General features: G+C 39.1%; 1 long non-coding RNA gene across 2 annotated transcripts; it reads left to right on the top strand.

Moving 5' to 3' along the window:
- Positions 1–481: 481 nt before the first annotated feature.
- LOC105440423 lies at positions 482–6,079 on the top strand. 2 transcript variants are annotated; one of them, XR_971634.2, is made up of 5 exons: positions 482–554; positions 3,348–3,440; positions 3,916–4,052; positions 4,873–4,989; positions 5,482–6,079. It is a non-coding gene; the product is annotated as an uncharacterized LOC105440423 (long non-coding RNA). The 2 variants fall into 2 exon arrangements; XR_004065885.1 differs by having other exon boundaries at positions 5,460–6,079.
- The last annotated feature ends 227 nt before the right edge of the window (positions 6,080–6,306 follow it).

Below are 6,306 nucleotides of genomic sequence, written 5' to 3'. Positions count from 1 at the left end.
TGCACCATCTAACATTCTTCTGAATTCGACTTAATTGGCTTATGAAGATAATTGTTTCCCTTTGAAACAGAACTTTAACAAACAAAACTGCCTACAACTTAAATGACAACGTGATCGACACAAATTAGCAGTCATTGACAATTGCGGATCTTTTCTTTAAGAACAGCCTACCAAGGGTAGCGACTGAATAGTCTTGTTCAAGACTTAAATGCACCAGAAATCTTAAGAGACTCGAATATATCCGCAGCATTGAACTCAGAATCGAATAAATATAAACAAATTTGTTATTTATAACACATCTAATTAAGAATTCAATCTGCGATAGAAGTAAAAATCCGTTTCATAAAACAAATAACAAGTTTATATAGTCAATAATATGTATTGATAGTTCGCGAACGAGTCTAATTGCACTGTCGCGCTCGCTCTAGCCATCGAAATCCAAGTTCGTTGGCTCTAGCGCGCGCCTATCCAACTAAAACAACGACCTTATCTGTGACAACATACAATATAGCTAGGCAACTTCGGTGCTGGACACGGTTTTCTGTAGAAATCCTGTAAGTACATGTCATATTTATTCCGTAATTTCGTATTCATAAGGTGATATTTATGTGTTTTTTGATATTTGAATACTTTCCGGAGGTTAAACAAAGATTGATCCTGAGAGTTAGAGCTCGTGTGCCGGGGCGAGTGCATGAGTAGGCCTAAGTTAGACGGATCTAATTAAATTGCCCAATTTCAGGCGCGACCTGAGAGCGGAAGCTGCATGTAGTGCCCGCCCTAGAACTCCCGGGCATTTTCGCAACAGACCCTACGGCCTACTGTCTACTGAACACACATAGTCTAGCTGCATAATAATAATAAATAATATTTAATTTTTATATAGGTCTTGTCTAGATCTAAGAAGGGAGATCCCGGGTTCGACCCGAACCCAGGCGGATGACTGAAGTGTGTTAACGTTCCCCTTCCCTTGTTCATAGGCGCAGGTTATGTCAAGTGGAAAACAGGATACGACGTTAAATGGAGGCCCCGTGTACAGGAGAGTCACCACCCTTGCAAAGAACCATTTCATTGCACTATTCGTAGCTATAAATTATAGCTAGAGGTCTAGTAAGTAGTGAAATCTAGACCCTAGTGTAATGGTCCACATGCACACCCCAATCAGGCCTAGTACTAAAGTAGGCCTATACTATGGCAATGGTATAGATTCTAGGGCAGGCATCTTGAAGAATCTTCAGTATTGAAGGAGGCCGGAGGCAGATTATCTTGAAGAAGAAGGATAGTAGATCTAATAATATTTAGGGTCTATATACTTGTTGTAAAGCGCTTAGGCCTAAAGTAAAGGCGCTGAGAGACATTTGTATTAAGCGCTATTCTAGTAGACGTGACCTAGATCTATATCTCCATGTTTGCTTCGACAGGCAGACGCTTTACTAACTGAGCAAACTCGCCTCCTGCGTCCTGGCTGTGTATTAAAAGCTGTGCTATTGATTCTCAACATTTCACACAGCACTGTACAAAACTCAGCTGATTTCACTCAAAATGTGTACTTTACTTAGATCTAGTGACAATTGATGACCTAGGCTAGTACTAGTCTAGAAAAAATGAATATTCATCATCTAAAAACCAGGTGGCTGACAACGAATCATGTTGACTACAAGACTTTCTCGGATTAATCATTATCCCCTAGCAACGAAGTCGGAGGGGATATAGAAACACTGCCGTCCGCCCTTCCGTACGTGCGTCCGTGCGTGCGTCCGTAACAATTTTGGATTCCGATCAATAACTTCGGTAATGTCTGACGGATTTTAATGAAATTTGATATGAAGGTACATGATATCAAAATACAGGCTAAGTTTAATTACCGAGTATGTAGGTGAAAGGTGAAAGGTCATATATGTGAAAATGTGGTTAACTTCCTTGCCTAGTAATATAATAGTATAGACCCTCTAGTCCAATGGAGTTAACTTGTTCTGATGTACATGTATATAGGCCATTTGTACCCTGCGAGGGGATGCTACGCTTTGCGTTGACTTGTTAATGTAGGATCTAAATGAGCAAGCTATCGTAAGTCAAAGTAGATATTTCTTTGTTATTTTTTATTTGTTAATATAGTCAAATGTAATTTTACAGCCAAAGTGAATATATGAGGATGTAAAGAGTAAAAATCTTGTTGCATATCTCATTCATCGCGGTCCTGCCGAACCAAACCATTTGTTCCACTCAGTCACCATAGGACGTACTTCAGTCTATGTATAGAGGCGGTCAGATGAGCCAGATGCAATTTCAGCAGAACAACCGTCGATATCAGAGACTGAAGCTTTCGGTCTATATCAGTCTATACTTTGCTGGAGTGGTATACTGTAGTAGTAGATCTACTGTCATCCGTTGCTGTTATCCGGACTTGGCTGTCGGATTTAATAAATTTAGAATTGAAAATTCCATTTTTATTTCAAGGGCAGGCTAAGCTGTAAGCAGCCAAAACAACAACTCCTGCAATAAACTGCAAACCCCCAAACAGTGTTTAGATTTCACTAACTCCATGCTATACATGTACATGCTTCAGAGAACTCCGCCTACGGCCTCCGAAGGGCTTCGGTGACGGAGCTCCCTGGAGTAAAGATTTCACTAGACTTTAGTTAAGTTAGAATTAAAATAGAAATGTAAATAATCTAGAGTCTAGTCGGTAGACAGTAGGAGGACTAGGAGGCAAATTGGCTCAGTCGGTAAAGCGCCTGCCTGTCGGCCCAAAGATCTTGGGTTCGAATCGCACCCAGGCGGATGACTGAAGCAAGCGTTGTGTGTTAACGTGCCCCTCCCCTTGTTGTTTCATAGACGCAGGCTATGTTACATGGAAAACAATCCGTCTCGGATAGGATGTTAAAAGGAGACCCCGTGTACAGGATAATCACTACCCTTGCACGTTAAGAACCCACGGCACTATTCGTATAAGAATAGGGGAAAAACCTGATGTAGTGGTCTACCTGCACACCCCACTCAGGCCGAATATATATACATGTATATACATGAATATACGGCATCTGCAAGAATCTTCAGTACCGGTATTGAAGGATAGGAGGCAGATTATCTTCAAGAAGGAGAAGAAGTATACTGCACTCTGCAGTGTAGTGTAGTCTAGTGCCTAGTCATGCTAGTGGTTTCTAAATTTACTCTAGAGTATTGATCTTTTTTTGGCGCAGTCTTGACTCTATGTAGTTTACGTCAAGACTCTGTCTCTACTCTCAGTCTTTAGACTGCAAACATTGTAGCAGTGACTGTTGTTTTCAGTCACTGAGTCTGAATGTGAACCTAGCTATTTTAAGAATAAATTTTCCCCCTCTCTTTTACAGGAAATATACAGAGTGTATTACCATATGCTTGCTTCTTTGAGTATGTGCCTGAAACAAGAATGTCCTGGAGAAAACGGACCACAACAAGAAAAGGTAATTTTTTTTAATTTTTTTTTTAACTTGGACTTTTTAAAACTTCACCTGTTTAGTTAGTCAAGTAAAAGGAAATTTTTAAATGGGTGAGGGCATTAAATAAGGCCAAGTTAGAGGGGTATGCAAAGGGCTGGTATGAGAAGTATCGATTCAGGGGTGGCTACATGGTATGTGTGCAACAAGATGTCTACTAACAAGTTGCTGTAGTGTTTATTTATAGTGTATTTTAACTTCCAATATATATATTTTTTTATAATTAACATTTGAAGGCCTTGAAGAAGGGATGGGGGGAGGGGGAGGGGAGTCCTATACACGAAACAGAATGACAAGCAAAAAGAAAATAATTGACCTTCATATTTTGCTGAAAAAGAAAGTAAACATTGAAGACAATTGAAGAAAAAAAAAAAATGCAATTTTTGTGTATTCTTACATATTGGGTTAATATTTATTGAATATTTTTATAATTCTGTTCCAGAGATGGAGAGGAAGGGCTTGCTGTTGAGAGATCATGGGGTGCCTTGAGGTTCCACTTCCAGTCTTGATGTTCTGCCCCTTACCTCTAAGCGATGGCCTCTTGTGCCTGGCAATATATGAGCGAAGCACAATGGACTGGTAATTCATAATGCATATTACAATGTTTTTTTAACAAATCAGGGAAAGAAACAGAGATAAATTCATAGCATATGAGTCTGTCATGGCATTTTTAGTAACTCAACATTTGCTCCTGCAACGACTACTCTAGGCTTTATTTTGTCAAAGGTGTAGGGTTAGACTGAGGGTTGGAATTGTGATTAAGGTGGTTTAGGTTTAGGGTTAGGCCTAGGGATGAAGTTTAATAGTGTAGAAAAATTATGTGAAGCAATTGTCTCAGGAGAAGGTGTTGTACAACTTGATTTTCCAGGTGCTGGTGGAGCTGCATGTATCTTTTACTCATCAATGGTAGTTTTAAAATCTTCCTCTGTATTGTGAAAGCAGAAACATGATGTAGAGTGGAAGAGAAAAAAGTATGTAACACAGTATCATTTAAAATAGATTTTATAAATTAAAAACACACTGGCCTGCAGTTTGTGAAACATGTAGCACTGTATTACCAATTAAAAGAATTCAGCGATTTTTACAACGTGCTCTATTGGCATTTATGTACTGGTTATGTTGTAACACAAAATGAATTCTTAACTTTAATCCTGGATCCATTGCTAAACATAATGTCAACCCTAAATGTATTAAACATTGCCAGACCCAATTTCGGGCTACCCTAAATCCCTTTCTACATACCAGTATTGTTCAAAGTTTATATTTATTACACCCTTACTGCGAGTTCTAGAAATTCTGCAAGAACCCTACCCTGCTGTTCACTTTATAATTAGTACTTCACATTGCTTTCATGAACATGCCGTAAAAGTGAATTTATTTTATGTCTCTATACAAACAGGTGCCTGTACATGTAATGTATTTCATGCAAATGAAGGGTAGAATGAGAAGCTCACAATGATATGGTAGACAAGGACCTTGCTGTCTAAAGCTCGGAGGCCAGATGACAGTGTCTGAAGTAAGTCGCCCCATAGAAGAGCGAGAACTTTCTGTTGCAATTGTTAACATGCAACACATCCTTACCACATGCAACCCATCCCACTTTCACAATATATTTTATTAACAACAGTAACCCAAGTTCAACGTTTGGATTGGTGATTTTAAACATAAAAACAATGGTCTGAATGTTTAATTAGATCTTTTACGCAAACGTAGTATATTAGTAATGAACGGCATGTTTGGTAATACAGTAATTTCATTTCAGACCATGAAGACCATGTATTATTATAATTATCTGGGATCTGTCGTTGGGCTGATAAGCATGGAAAATAAGGAATGTACTCCTGTCGAACAAACAATATGTTTTTATAAAACGAATAACTCTTTGAAGATTACTTACTAGAAGAAGTAGAACAAGAAGAAAAAGAAGAAGAAATACACTGATGATGTCAGCTTGACTTCCTAAAGTTGTATACTATTTGAAAATAGTTTATATTTTATTCATGAACAGCCGGCTTGTCGGAATTGCGTACAAGAATGCCATTGGACTTTTCTGTACTAGTAGCTGAAGGGGGGAGCAGTCACCAGAAGGAGCATGCAACTCCAAAACAATGTGGATACTTCTACCGAGTTCATCTCAAGAATCAAGATGTGACAGTGGATGTACATGTAGAGGGGTTTGTGACCCTCCTGACTGTGGACTACATGCAATACACATCAATGGATTGTAGAGGAGTAATGGTGGGTCCGGTGAGCTCAACTCTGGAGGTTAAGTTCGCAAAATTAATAAATTTCCTTTTAATATGGGTGTATATGGTTCCAGGGATTAATTTGACGCAATGCCTCGTAGTGACACGCCCTATTAAGGGGCAACACACGTGTCAGAAGGTATAAAATGGGAAGCAGTTCCTGAATTGGCACGAGCTTTTACTTTTCGGATGACTTCCTCATTTTGTTTCATACCTCATTTCCTTTGCCGCCATGAGGTGCTAAAGTTTTAGCAGAGTTGGGGGCTTCCAGCAGATAGATGTGACTTTTCATGATTATATGTAATAAATTGTAATAAAGTTACTATCCACTTCAACACTTGACTCTTGTCGAGAATTTTATTTCTTTGTGTGGACTTTGTTCTTCTCTGGAACGCGATTTGGGCAGTGTGATAGGCGGCCACCGGCCACTCAGTTGCCGGGGCTGTTTCATATATAAAGAATGTGTGAAGACAAGCGACTGCATTATAAGCTCAGCATGATCAGTAACATTGATTCCTTTTATGAGGAAATTTAAATTTTTGTTCCTCCCAACCATGAGTTGTACATATTCTTTGATTCGGGGAGAG

The sequence above is a fragment of the Strongylocentrotus purpuratus genome, unplaced genomic scaffold, assembly GCF_000002235.5.
Source record: "Strongylocentrotus purpuratus isolate Spur 01 unplaced genomic scaffold, Spur_5.0 spur5_scaffold_21, whole genome shotgun sequence".
Classification (NCBI taxonomy): domain Eukaryota; kingdom Metazoa; phylum Echinodermata; class Echinoidea; order Camarodonta; family Strongylocentrotidae; genus Strongylocentrotus; species Strongylocentrotus purpuratus.
The sequence above is the reverse complement of the archived record's forward strand: the minus strand, read 5'-3'. Positions and strand labels throughout refer to the sequence as shown.